This window comes from Pinus tabuliformis, chromosome 3_2 (genome assembly GCF_031772625.1).
Source record: "Pinus tabuliformis cultivar Carrire ecotype Pingquan chromosome 3_2, CPIR1, whole genome shotgun sequence".
Classification (NCBI taxonomy): Eukaryota; Viridiplantae; Streptophyta; class Pinopsida; order Pinales; family Pinaceae; genus Pinus; species Pinus tabuliformis.
Window position 1 is genome coordinate 440,627,039 of NC_142302.1, and position 7,918 is coordinate 440,634,956.

Below are 7,918 nucleotides of genomic sequence, written 5' to 3' on the forward strand. Positions count from 1 at the left end.
TTGTTATCAGTGTTGTGCAAGGCAATAACACGTATTTTCTCGAAACTATAGATGACAACATAGTGGAAGACGGCCCTGTAAATGGCCGAATGTTGAAACATTATCGAGATCCCTTTTAAGGGATACAATGCCCCTGTGTATATATTTGTATATTAGTGTTTGTATATATATCAGTGCTTTCCTTTTTATGTTTTTATAAGCAATCCGGTTGCTTGGAACCAAGCGGCGCTGTTATATCAAATCAAATCCAGTCAGAAGTGCTACAATCAAGCTTCCCACTTCATTCAATAGTATCAAAACAGAGGAGCGGTTTTTTGTGTTACACCTACAGCCTGTTCAAAGACAAAATTGAGAGGAGTTGCTCCAATTTGTCTCCTTTTTGTGTTTATTTCAAAGGGCAGGTCTCAAGAAAAAATGTATGTAATATCAAGCACGCAGAAGAAAGTAGGCGACGCTATATAGTTCACAGTAATTCAGTCGAGGAGAATGTTGTTCAGGTCTCAAAATTCCAGTCTTTTAGCAACCTACGAAGAAGTGTTTCTAGTCCACAGCAACAATAGAAGATCAAGGCAGTCTGACCTGCTGTTCTTGGCTTTTCACAAGGAAAATCCATCCCCAAGTGGAGCCATTGTTAGCCTCCTACTGCAGCAAGTATTCATCTTTCATGATCGACATTTTTACATGCCAAATATGTCATACTTTGCATGCTGCAATGTTCCATATTTGCTACAGAGGTCAAAGAATTATCCATGAGAGTGTGCTAGTCTAAGTGCCACTACTATGTTCCATTTTTTATGAGTTGATCCATTTTTTATGATTTTTCAGTTAAGGGAGGGCCAAACAGCTTAATCTCGGCAGATTTATAGATAGCTAGAGAAACAAGGGTGCTCAACCGCTTAATCTGAGCCCCTGGATGAAATAAGTGTAGATGTAGATAGGAGGATAGCAAGAAGAAAAGAATGAAAAGCTAGGTATGCTAGTTCAAATGCACCCAAACCAAAAGAAGAGAAAATGCTAGGTGAGTAGGCCGGGTAGGTAGTTTTGGTGGTTGCAGAATCATGGCTTGTGACCCATTTCATCTTTTCAAGTGTCATATCTATTCAGATCACAAGTGCAAGGCAATTTTCCCTTGGAGGACTTCAAGCGAGACATGACTAAGTTCCCCTTCTTCTTATTCCCCAAATCATTCACTAACCTCCCCAAAGAAGTCAAGATCTGCTTGATATCTCTTAAGTTTCATCATTTGCCATATCATTGCCTAAGTAAAGATCTGCTTTGCTTAAAGATGCTTATATTTCTTATACAAGTCATTTTCCCCTTTAATAGCCTAAGATTTACATACTTAGCGCTCTCTCATCACATTTCATATTAACTACTAAGTTTATTATGTAACTCCCTATCTATCTCCCCTCCCTCTACTAAAACTATGTTAGTAACTCCCCTATATACTTATCCCTTCCTCTGGTTGAAATATAACCATAAAAATTGCTTGGGAATTACTAAATTTACTTGAAACTTAGTAAGAACCCTCATTTTTCTCAAAAAACCATCTTCCTAAGGTGTTTGGACTCCTTCCAAAACACAAAAGGCCCCCTTCAAATGCTATCGGACTCATTCTGATGCATCAAGAACCCTTCCAAAGCTTTAAAGGGCCTTTTCTGATCACATTAAACCTCCTCCGATGAGGTTTCCTCTCCTCCGACGCGATATCGCTGTCGAAGGTCGTAACATTCATTCATCGGCCTGCCCCCTTTTATATCTCCCCGATATCACTTCGCCGATGCGATTTCGCGATCGGCAGTTGCAAGTTCCTATACCTATATATATATCCCCCCTCTCATCCACCGACGCGATATTGTTATCGCACCCGAAAGCATATCGCATCGCAATCCATTCATTTCCGCAATATTTCCCATTTTCGCACAGCCGCATGCCTTATCGCCTTTCCGAAATCGGCGATCGCTCCCATCACATTGCATATATAAAAGCCATTTCCCCCTGTCCCGGCCGATTGCCGATCTCCGAGTTAATCCCCGCTGTATTGCCACGACACCCTGCCACGTCACTACCATACTGGGACCCCCTGCTGATGTCATGCTGAAGTCATCACTAAAGGAAGGCGCGAAGGGTGCAAATCGCAGCAAAGAGAGCTCGGAATGAAAAACTAAGGCAGTTTTCGATGCGCGATTAGCGCTTAGCGCTAATCGCGCATCGCTAAGAAAAAATGACCAAAATGGAAGGCTTCATATCGCTCGGCTACCAAGAGGCCCAAAAATTCGCAGTTTTGACAGGATTTCTTCATTTATGTTCGAATTCAAATTAGCCAGCACCAGTAGCATTCCAAAAGCCACGGAAATCATTTGCAGCAGCCATTCTTTCCTTGAAAGGGCAGAAAAGGGACGATTTGATAGTTTCAAACACGTTGAGGGAGAGAAAATGGCCTGATTCAAGTGTTAAAGAGTATCAGAGGAAAGATGAAGCCTTGATTAAATTAAAGAATATCAGTGAAGCAAAAAAGAGTATCAGATCGAAGCAGGCGAACATTAAAGGCCCCCAAGCAAAGTCAAAGAAAGCGGTAAAGCCATTTAAGGGCTCTCAGATCACAGTTAATGCACATCAAAGCCACTCAAGAGAAGGGGATCAAAGCCCAAAGCACAGTTATGGCTGAATGAACCGCACAGAGCCATAAGGACAGATTTCGACTCATTTCTTGAGGCAGTTTCCCCAGCACAGCACTTAGATATCTTCTTGCATTAATTCCACGATAAGATTAGATTAAAGAACTCATTTCCTCATATCTGTTTAAGATCTACTGTAATGGATATTTTTAGATATTTTCCCTATATAAACCACCCTAATTCATTGTTTAAAGGGTTGGTTGGTTGATAATCCTCTTGGGGGACTCGCACTGTATGTTTTGAGATTTTTCTATAATCAAAGACTGCTGAAAAGCTTGGAGGATGGACTGTCTGTTGTGTTATTAAAGACTGAAGAGTGATATATAGAATTCTTGCACTGCTACATGGCCCAATAAGTGTTTCTTACCTCTGTTTTCAATTCATATATGTTTATATCATACATATATCACCATCTAAGTTACAGAAAGAAAGATTAGCTTAGAATTTGCGTGGCTGCACTCTATGCTCAGTTTCTGTGATTTCTATATGTTTTCTTCTGATTCAGGCATAAATATGAATTCCTCATGGCTTGTATTTGCTCTGTTTCTTTCATGTATGAATGTTATTTAGGAATTCTTGACTGCTCCTAGATATAGTTCACTCACCTTGCCTCTGTTAAGCTGAATGAAAGATTCTTAGTTGCCTTTCATTCCTTAGCCTTCACTTCATCCTTTTAGCTTGAAAGATCATTTCATGAGCAGCTATCCTACTCTATATTCCTCTTGTGACCAAGAAAACGCACCAGCAGCCCTACTCCACGACTCCATGCCCAATGGTTTGAACCTCTCACACAATGCATGCCTCCCTACTTGAAAACATCAATCATCCCACCAAAACTCAAATAAAACCCCTTGAACTCAATAACTAGCCTAAAATCATCATCAACAAAGCTAAATCATTAAGAGAGAGCCATGTCTGATTGTAGGTTGGCTAGAACATGCAGTCCAAAGATTGGTTTGCGGTTACCTCGGCCGTATCCCTTAAGGAGCTTTGGGACAATCTAAGTGTTAACAAGTCGCAAGCATGACTTTGACATCAACATGCAAGACTTGGTGAAATGAAAAAGCAAGGAGAATGTGAAGACTCACACGAGCTCATGGAGTGAACCCAAGTGTGTGCATTCATCAAGCGAAACTCTCAAGGGAGGCTCCAAAATTGAGTGGAGGCCAAAATTTTGGAGGGTGGTTGTATCCGCTACAACACTTGGTAACACACTGGTAGAATTCCACTTCTGTGTTTTGGTTCATTTACAGCACAGGGCCTTGGTCTTTCGGAAGTATTGAATCATTGTGCAGGTTACTTCGGCTTCCCCATTCACCCCATGGACATACATGGTTCACCTTTTTCCAAGTCAATCAAACACAATCAAAAGTTCAGCTTTATCACAATGTTTCGAATTTTTGAAGGGTATTTTAGCTCGTGAGTTGAATATTTTCAGAGTATAATTTTTCATCTTTGGTGTCGCTCCATGGCCAGCAGGCCTGGATAGTACCTAGCAGAGTCACGCAGGAACAAACGCATTGCTCCATTGCCAAAGAGCCTGGTCAGTACCCAGTGGAGTTGCATGCTTCACCTCACTATGCAGGAAGCCTTTCTCTTCTTTTGCCTTTGTATTTTTCAAAAGTACTGTGCATAGGCACTTATTTATTTCTGGGGAAGAAGAGGGATCCTGACTTATCCAGAACAGAAGAGGTTGTCCCTTTAGAGAAGCATGTAAGACCTCTGACATAGGTTTGCTTATTTAGATTTTCCCCTTCTCCATTTCTACTAGTTGGATGAGCTTGAATACACAAATCAAAAGGTTGAGTGTAGGCATGAGGTTTCCCAGTGTGGACACAGGCTCATGGTTGAACCAAAACTTCCCTTGCAGATGGCTCGTATTTTCCGTTAGGACTTCATCGGCCGAAGGTTGTAACCTAGCACAGAGAAGACAGACACAAGATTGGACAAGTGCTGCTTTGTCACAAGTCTCTTCATATTTCAGCCACATACTTTATTCAAAAGCTAGAACGTAGTAGCTGGCAGCACCTATTTTCGGAAACAAAAATAGTAATATATCAAGAAACAAAATGAATGTAAACAAAAATAGCAAGTAGAACATACCAAGTGAAACAAATATATTAAGCAAAGAAAACAAGATGAAAACAACAAGAAACAAGCACACTATGTAAATGGCACGGGGCACGGCCCGACCTACTGGAAGTAATGCTTGAGATCTTGTCCATTGACAAGAAGGTTGTCAACCCTCCCATCAAGTGATTGCAGATGGCATGTGTGTGTGCCAAGTTTCTCATGAACCAGTGTAATTCCACCGAGCTCTGCTACTGGAACCTGGTGGTATTCCAAAATACCTTTAAGTGAAGATGGCACCATTTCTTTAGATATTGTGTGCAACATAGGCTCAGATGATGGCACAGAGTAGTTGTTTTTATTCCGGGAGTAGTTCAATTTCTTGAAATAAATGCATAAGTGGATTTCCCTAGATTTCTCACGTGCAAGATTTAAATTAGAAACCCAAATATGATAATGAACTCTGCAAGTAATCCAATCATCCAAAATCTTAATCAATTTTTCCTGTTTAAGGAGTTAAAATGACATATCTGTTTTACCTGGCCTTTACTGCAATGGTTTGGATCTTCCTTTACCTGGAATCCCGTGTTGGATTTCTTGTGTGTAGTGTGTACTCAGATCATCACCTACCCATGTAGACACATCCCAGTACTATTTGATCAAGTGTTGAAAGATTTGTCACTACTACTGTGTAAAGTTTATACCGAGACTATCTATCTTCAGATTGTGATTGGTTCCCAGGTTTCTCTATTCATTAGCAGTGGTGGACCCATGGGTTCTGTTGTCTCTTGGGCCTCGATAGAAGTTCTACAAAGAATAAGGCTTTTTGAGGGAAATCACACCCTTGGGGTTGGGGTTGCCTTTCTTTCCCTCAGCTACAATTTTCAGGGGCCACTCTTGCTTAACTTCATCAGTTGTTATGTCCTTGAAAGCATCAATACTATCCGCAGGTTGTAGTATCACTTTGAATGTGAACACATTGAGGTTGATGGTCCTTTGTAAGCTCAACATGAGTGCTTCATACTCAACAACATTTTTTGTGCACTCGAACTTCAAACAACTTGAAATAATTCATTTTCTGTTATTGTGGATGCTTAGATACACCCGGTCCTTGAGCCATCATGTGTCTTTGATTCATCAAAATCCATGGCCCACAACTTATCTGAACACAGATTGTTTGGCATGCTAGTACTGTTGCTGTTATTGTTGCTACTGATACTGCTACTATTGGTACAGTGCATTGTACATGTTTCGTTACCATTAGTCAGGCAAGGAAGGAGTCCCAACTGTGTGTCTAGTGGGGTTGGAGCTGGCAATGCTAGATAACACTCCAATGTTGTTTCTAGGAGGCAATTTCCAAACATGAGTTCTGCGAAGGCCAACGGTTTGTTCTCGCCATTAAGGGGAGTGACATTTTGCTTCATATACCTCTCAGACACTACCCGAATTTGGTTACATTTTCCCTTGTACGGAAGCCACATGTGCGACCAGTCTGTAGAAAAATATCCATCCAGCTTGCTAGACTAGTCTCTGCTGAGTAATAAACTGTATGCTTCTAGTATGTCCACAACAACTATGTTGATGCATTGGTGGACTAGAACGTCTTGAGATAGTCATATGATCATGACTCGTAGTTCACTAATGGCTAGTATCGATGTTTGATCAAGTTGGATGATCTGCGCGGATGTCTCACTCCATTGTGCATTGATCTTTTTCGCAATGGAGAGTGGCATGACGTTGGCTTCCGCACCAGAATCAACCAAGCAGTTGTGAACATTGTAGTTAAAAATTTCAAATGATAGCAGGAATGGAGGGAAACCTGAGTTTGCTTCTTCCATCTGGAGTGTGTTGAGCACAGTAGAAAGTGATCTGGGAGGTGTGCTTTCTCCCTTGCTAGTAGAGGTTGCGTTGTCCATTTTTGTTTGTCCCAATGCATGCAGTAGGATGTCTCGCTGACTTTGGATCTTAGCTAACTCAAACAAACTGATGTTCGCTCGATTTTTCTTCCTGTCGTCTACAATGTTGTTGTCCAGAGGTGGAGTACTCAACGAAGTGTCCGGAGCAAGATTGATGCTCGTGCTGTCTAGCGGAGTGTTCTGCAGTTTACTGCTCATCAAGGTACTCTTGCTCGTCACTCTCTTCCGGGGCTTGTTTTGTGTTTTCTTCTTTGGGTTGGCCGGTGGATCAGCCTTCCTCATCAACATTCTTATCTTTTTGTGTACTTCCCCAAGAGTAAGGGGAGCACCTTTGCTCCTAAGATTGTAACTGTCATTTTGTTTTGGGGTCCGCTTATCATTCTTTGTCTTCGACATTTCTTGTGAGCACTGATATGAATTCACCACATGCCTAGAACTTGATGCTTCATCAGGTGCAATAACTTCTTCATTATCTCTGTCATCCAGTTGTTCTTTCATACTACTATCTACATCGAGTGTACGACTGTATATCGCGTTTGTGACTCACTTCCATTCCAAACAGAAGTTTTTGGGGTGATGTTCTTCGTGGAACGAACAGAACTTGAGATCTGTGCACTTATTGACATTGAACACAGAGCTCTATGCAGTTTTTTGACCGGACCAGTTGCTGCCTGATGAGTTGCTTCCCTGTCTCTGTCTAGGTGGATTGTTGTTTGCAAATGTGTCTGTTTTTCGTTGTTTAAGCTCAGACACTTCCGTTGTTAATTTCTTTATGAAGCGAGTGATGGTTTCAATATCATTTGCTTCCTTGTCTCTACCCTTTCTTGCCATCGCCTGGTACTTCCTGATCACATCTCTAGATTCCTTTGTTGGTTCATCATCCTTCATGACTCTAATCACACACAGGTCTTTTTCGACATCAATAGCCTCTTTGCAGTTTTCCAAGAGTGTTGGTTTCGTAGCTCGCTTGACAAACTACACAATGTTGGTCGGTAGTTTGGACATGTAGTAAACAACAGTGATGGAGTCATGAGGTTTGGTGTCCACCACAAATTTGTTCAATATGCATGTAAACCTCTGGTTGAAGTCTTTTACCTTTTCTTTCACCTCCATCTTCAAGCTACCCAATTCTTTCAGTAACATAGCTGCGGTCTTGTCATCAGCAAAATTTTCAAGGAACATGTGTTTGAATGCACCCCAGTTCTGTATGGAGTTTGGTGGAAGGCTGTGATACCATGTAGTTGCACGACTGTC